Genomic DNA, 7222 nt, shown 5'->3' with positions numbered 1-7222 from the left:
GTAAACAAACCCACCACCACTCTGTGTTTCTGCTTCAGAGGCAGCCGCACTCACAGTGCTGATCGGCAGCCTGTCCAGCAGCGAGTCGCCGTTTTGTCTATTAGCTTCCATGGAAAGCTTGAGGTTTGAACGGCGTAACGACGACGGAGGCACAAAGCTGAAGTTGTCGATTTCCAGAGCAAATTCCACCTTTTCTGACAGGTGGCTCTCTCTAAACCCTGATTGGAGTATTAAAACAAACTTTACTCTGACTGCATGTTATCAAGTGCTAATCATGCTGACGTGTCCCAGACAAGTCAACACATGACCTTTGATGCTTCACATGAAGAGATAAGTTGATGAGTTGATGAGTTTATTCATGTGGAAATGATCATTAAGAATGACAATTTAATCAGTTTGCAATTATGTCAAGTTTAATCTATGATGCTCCTGTTCTGTAATTACATTATTCAATCAAAAGGCTTTTGCTGGCTGCAGCTAAATTGTTTCTGGATCTGTGTCAGAGACTTTTACTAGACCATTCCAAAATGTTTTTATTTTGTAGTGAGTTGTGCCTGAGCTGAAAGTGAAGATGGCAACGCGGTCCCATACAATCACACCCACACCAGCATGTCTGACTGTAGGCATGAAACTCTGTTTAAAGATATTACAGATCTGGTTCCTCAGTTCACGTTTCTTGGGCATCATCAAGATTGTTTTTGGTCAATGTGAGGCAAGTCTTTGTGGTTTTTGTTTCGTCAGAAGTGGAATTTAGTGGCTAACTATATTTTCACATGGATACAGGAGAGTTTGGATAGCTTTTAACCCCTAGTGATTGTCACAGTTTGAAAATAGCCACTTCTGATTGTGTTGAGTTGACATTTGCATGACGATCTGAAAAACAGAGGAACAATGTTGATTTTTCACAGCGCCACATCTGCCTTGGTGACGCAAGACGTGAAAGAAACTACAAAATGTCTTCTGGTTGTTGTTAGGAGGATTTTGACCTTGGCCATCTGAGCAAACACTCATAAATCTCCAACTTTACTGTGCTTTCAAACACAACAGTTCTTATAACAAAGAAGTACTGAGCAGAAAAACTGTTGCAATGTAGGTGTCAACAAGCACAAAGAAAACGAGTCAGGATTTCTTTTCGCAAGAAGATGATGTTACGTGAGTTGCAGGAGTAGATTCTCCTCCGGTTCTCCTCTGTCATCCTCCCCTCCTCCCTCCCTTCATCTTTTTGTCTGTATGTATTCAGGTCACTGTTTCTTGCATAACGACTCATTCATAAAACAGCACCACACCTCAGGGAAGGGACGTGGAAAAGAGACTCCAGACGTTTAGAAAATGTCTACGCAAGGAGAATTTTTGCTGCAGCTGTCAAGAAGCTAAAATCTGGACAGCTTAGAAGAGATGCGGCACTTTATCAAGAAAAAAAAGAAAGAAAGAATGCTGTTCTAAGAGTACCTGTTTTGGGTTGAGAAAATGTTTCATAAATACTGTTGCTGCACCATTACTGAGCAGTTTCTAGCTTACACATCAAAATTTATTCCAATAACCGATCACATAAAACATAGCGAAAGAGACAAACTTGCTAATTCAGTCCTGCAATACGAATTCAGCTCATGATAACATGTTACTTATTAAAAAGTTTGCCAATTGCATCAAGTCATTGACCTCTAGTAATCTCTCCTATTGGGCCAGTGGAAAGGTAGGAGACGCAGAACAGAAAGACAGAGCAAGCGGTACCTTCGATGGGACGGAAAAACAGAAAGCACAGACAGCAACAGCTTCGTCAATAACTCTAAAAACAAAAATCACACAGCTCAGATCAGATGCATGACATCAGGAGTCCTTTCTAAGAGAATATAAGGTTATTGGCAGGAAAAGTACTGCTAATGGCTCATTCCAGTAAGAAGACGATCCTACTCACTGAAGCACTGAACCAGGGATACTTTCAATGATAACCTGCATTCAAGAAAGAAAGATAAACACAAAGGCATTACATTAGGGGTATTGTCTTTAAGTGAAAAACTACAGTTATCATTTGTCTGAGGCTTTATGTCATCAAGTGTTATGTTATTTACTCTTTGATCAATAACTTTGTGACTGTTGGAGACAGGAACAGTTGATGCAGTCCATCGAACCCGGTGGTCGTGTTGTCATGACGGAGACCGTTTTCACCAAACCGTATTTCATATTTGACCGAACGTTACATTATTTAAATAGAGTGTTTTGCAAAAAAAAAAAAAAAAAAAAAAAAAAAAAGAGCGTTTCGGTTCATAGATTTAATCTAAAGACCAAAATATTTTTCTGCACAAACCAGTTCTGATCGAATGATTTGATCGATTCTGATGGATTGATTGCGGTTGAGTTGCAGACTAAAAGAAACGTCGAAGAGTTTTTTTTTTTTTTTCAATCTATGAAAACCCGCAGCAGTAAAGGGAATAAATGAAGCTGTTTGCCTCAAAGGTTAACATGTTTACACTCATCATTTATGTATGATATGGTATTAATATACTTTCCAATGCATATGCACGCACACACGCTAGTAAATTTGTTATTTTTCCTTCCTCTCCAGCATTTTTTATATCCGACCTTTAGTTGTCAGCTGTAGTTGGGCGACTGCTGGACAATGTGACCAGTCTGAGTCGCCATCCTGCCTTTCGACAGCACTCAGTCAAGCCTGTCACGGCGGCTCGGCCTGCTTCGCACTCATTAGGGATGTGCAGGAGATATGGCAGACGTTAATGTTTGATCGAGCGAAAAGTGAGTTGCCGGAGGGTTTTCACGTGAACGGCGACCTGCTGGTGCTGTTTTCTCGCCTTTGCACCTGCGAGGGCAAAACAAGGCCTGTCAGGTCACTCATTACTGCGACTAATTTTAGCTGAGAGTTTGTTGGCACATCACGACGTTCTAAAGCTTGATTCTAGTTTTTTTTTTTTTTTTTAATGTGTTTGTCACCAGAAGATCTTTATTTGCACTCAACACATGCTACTTGTTTTTTTTTTTTTTTTTTTTTTTTTTTCTTTTTCCACTATTTACCGACAAGATGTGTTCAAGGTATCCTCGCCTATTCGGTTGGAAACCTTAACTGGCTTTAACGCTTTAAACTGAGAGTATGAGCTTGTCGTGGAAATGCAGTTTTGCTTGACACCAGTATCCATAACTGAATGTGAAAAAAACCCAAACAATATGGCAAAAAGTAAGGTGCAGAGCTTAATAAGATTGGACTTAGTGCTTGGAAAAGTAAAGCGGGTTAGAAAGCATTAAAAATACAGCATTTCTTAAAATGTCTTCATTTATTTGGAACCCGCTTGACGGGTTACGGATCCACACGGTGGATTGAGATTAAGAGATTATGACAATACGAAAAATGTCATTTTAGAAAAACGCCACACAAGACAAGAAATATTTCAGAAACACTGGAGACCAAAGATGTTCCTTCAATTGTCTTTGTTTGACGTTTTATTCCCTTGATGTTACCCAGGATTCACTTCACTATTTAAAAACCTCGAACGAGGTGGTCTTAAAGGAAACCGTGGAGGATCCTGCTTAAAGGACTTGTGTGTCATCATCGCTGCTGTGTGGGTTAGTTTCAGACAACTCTCTCACACCCGATCACACTGTCTGGCTTTGTTAATGCTCCTTAAATCTCAACCTTCCCATGATTACACAGTGCCAGTGTTTTTGTTCTCAAACAGACAAAGGCATCATTTTATCAGCAGCTAACAATGGCATTACACAGTTCTCCCTCACCCCCCCAAAAATAGCATGTTGTATATTCATTTATATATATATATATATAAAACTATAATTAGAACGCCTAATTAAGCTAATCTCCTGTCCAGAAAAAAAAACACCTGATCTCCTCATTCTGAGAAATTCATCTACAGTAATGTTTCTTCCCACTGAGCCAGGATTATCCTCAGCTATCATTATGATAGATCTCAGTATGTGGCAACAAGTGGCCAATGTGCCCATCAGATCTCACAAACACATTATTATCAGTGATCCATCACCAACAGCTTCACATCTTTCCGATCTCAACAGACAGTGCCATGCCAACACATTCATGCCCTTTAACCTTTCTGCCACGTTGTCACATCATAGCCACACATTTCAGAGTGTTGCATTTTATGCAATAAGTCAAATTAAAAGGGGATGCGTGCGTTTTAAAGCGGCCCTCTTTTACTCTCAAGACACTTAATGCACCCCAGAGGATGTTCAGAAGGTAGTGGAGACCAGAAAGTAGCAAAGAACAGCAAGGAAGGTTTGGTCATTTATCCGTTGTCAGAAATGATGGGATGCTCTCAGCTCTCGGCTGCTGGCTTAGCGGAAAAAACATGTTCACATGAGCCATCAACCATTTAAACGAGGACGCACCGTCTGTGTCCAGTATCTGACAAAGAGTCAGGTCTATTTCGGCAACCTTGACAACAAGCCATCAGAAGTCCCAGCTGAGTTTCACCGTCCTCCGAGAACATTCGTCCAGTTTCCCAATCCCGCCCTCCCCCAACTTTGGTTGTAATTGAAAATTTGTGAAAAAGGATGAGTTTGCAAACCGAAGTGTTGACGAGAGCAGAGATCAGATTAATATTTAAAGCTTGTCCAACGTCCAAGAACTTAGAATTTGGAGGTGTTAAATTATTTATGTTGGAGGGGGTTGGAGAGGGGAAACATTTCGGAGCTACAGCTGTGATTTCTTCTTTATGATGGCCTCACATGGCTCCTGCTCAGTGTTGAGGTCAAAGAAGAGACTTATGGCTGAGCTAATCAGCTCGGGATTTTACCACTCAGAGAGTTGGCTACCAACCCCTGAGTAGATCACCGGCGAACGAACAAGGAGATTAGACTCTTAAATGTGGGAGCTCGAACATCTGTGTGTGTGTGTGTGTGTGTGTGTGTGTGTGTGTGTGTGTGTGTGTGTGTGTGTGTTTTGTGCTCCTTGTGCAGAGGGGTCTGTGATGTTTGACGTTTGTCAGACAGCAGACGTCGCCTGACGGCAGTGACAAAGTCGAAGCTGACGTCCAACGCCTCCATCTGTCGAAACAGATTGAGGAAACCGGACCCTCCGCCCTCCTCCCCCACCGCCATACCTCGGTTAAAGGAGGAACTCTTTGCTGCTCTCCTTTGCCATGAGGGAAGATGGTGATAAGCTGATTTAAGTGTATGATGACAGCTTTATTTTCCCCACAGGCGGATGTTTATCAGATTATGCCATCTGTTGTTATATTTGCGGACAGGATTGAGTTCAGCAGGTTAAATTCTAATTTTAGTCTCTGACCGTGTGCGTATTATAAATCACATTGCAATGTTTATGCGCCATTATTCTAAACCCTCCCTCTCGGTAGTAACGTTTTTCATCAAATCTCCCTCACGTCACAGTGCAAATCGAGTTCTTAGTGTTCTTAGCGATGACATCAGCGTGGAAGCAATATATAGCTAGATCTCTCAGCATCCATGTTGTACAAGTGAAATAAAAGGGGATTTTACTTTAGTCATGAAGAGTTGGTCCTGTGACACCTTGCGGTGAGTTCATCAGACAGTTCTGCAATCCCAAAACCACTTCCGCTGATTTTCACTAAGTAGCAGGTTTGAGTGTAAGCGGTTTCTGGACAAGGCCTGGACGCTTTATTGCTCAACACCTTGAAACTCATGCTTCATTCAAGCAGAAACGTTTCAGGAAATCCAACCTTTAATTTGAGCACATTGGTGGCGAAAAGAATAAAAATCTTGTGCAGATTTGGTGACGTGCTTTGATCCCCATGGTGGTGAAAATCCAAATGAATTATTTTTACTTTTCTGGGAGAATGAGCCAGATTTTCATTTAAACGGACCTCCTTTTAATTTGATTCTTTGAATAATTTCCAGCTACATTTAGCTTCACAAAATATCGAATTTCACCCGATTGCTTTTAATAATCATGTCCCTTGGTTATGTAAAGGAGCCTGCATTAATTTGACCTTATTAATTACCATGTTTTCATCGCTCAAAGATAATTTACCAGTGAAGGAGGGTGCTGCAGAACTATGCGAAAAATTTGCCCTCGATTTTTATTGTGCCGTCAGCACATACACTCTGCAATTTGATTATCTGCCGCGGTTACAAATGAGATCTGATAAGTTACAGCTTCTCACTGAGCATTAGCAGTTTTTTTTTAAACCTCACCTGTTTATGGTGAAACATTTTTTATGAGTTTGACTTTAAATGCTGTGGGAGTGGTGCTGATTCACATTGACAAATAAAAAACAGTTTTGCAACAGAGACCCACAGTTTTTTTTTTATTTTTTATTTTTTTTTTACTTAAGTCGTAGAACTTTGGACTGCGAGCTTAAATCATTGAGCAAACACTTCTTCCCCTTTCTGGACTCCTCTGCTTTAGTTAAAAAGAAGAACGCATCATTAAAAGGTCAAAAAGTGACCAAAGTAATGACATGGAAAACAGTGGAAGGAGGGAGTCACTGATTTGTTCCCCAATACATCAGACTGAGCGTAAAGCACCCGATCTGGTGCTTTAACCAAATAATCAACTTTACACTAAGTAACTGTGTATGAAAATGTTATATAAATCATGTTATGCAAACACAAAGCCCCAGACTGTTGCGTTGCTGTGCACCATTATGAAAAAGTAGAACCTGAAAAGTGGAACTTGCAGAAGTGAAACGATAAAACCGGCAGTAAAACAGACATAGCCTAATGATTGGTAATAAATAAATGAGGCTGGACTTTAAATGGAGGCTTGGTGGTGACTGACATTTGGTTTGATCGGCCTTGTGTGCAGATGCTTTGCAAATTTGGAAATCCAGGGCTGGAAAATCCAGGACTCAGCATCATCTTTGATTCAATCAAGCCACAGCCAGACTTCTACCAATATGAGGATTTGTTGTCACAAAAGCCAAAGTTCAGTTGTCATTCCTTCTTTCTGGGACAGAGCCTTCATGCAGCTTAACCATCCAAGCCCAACCTGTTGGGGAACATTTATTTCTGCACAGTCATCTAAATTATCCGAATACAGAAGTGATAGCTTTCATGGACTTTATTTCTTAAATCAATTATAAAAAAATAAATAAATTGGTAAAAAAAAAAGAGGAAGTTTTATCCCCCTCTTTTATGTTTTTAATGACTTAATCTCGTGACACCTAAATAAGTTATTTAAGATGTTTCCTAAGTATCCTAGCTGCGGTTTGGTTCATCGTAAAGCCGTCAGTTTCATAAATCCTGATCTATTTTTATTTTA

This window comes from Poeciliopsis prolifica, unplaced genomic scaffold, assembly GCF_027474105.1.
Source record: "Poeciliopsis prolifica strain line A6 unplaced genomic scaffold, Auburn_PproV2 SCAFFOLD040, whole genome shotgun sequence".
Taxonomy (NCBI): Eukaryota; Metazoa; Chordata; class Actinopteri; order Cyprinodontiformes; family Poeciliidae; genus Poeciliopsis; species Poeciliopsis prolifica.
The sequence above is the reverse complement of the archived record's forward strand: the minus strand, read 5'-3'. Positions refer to the sequence as shown.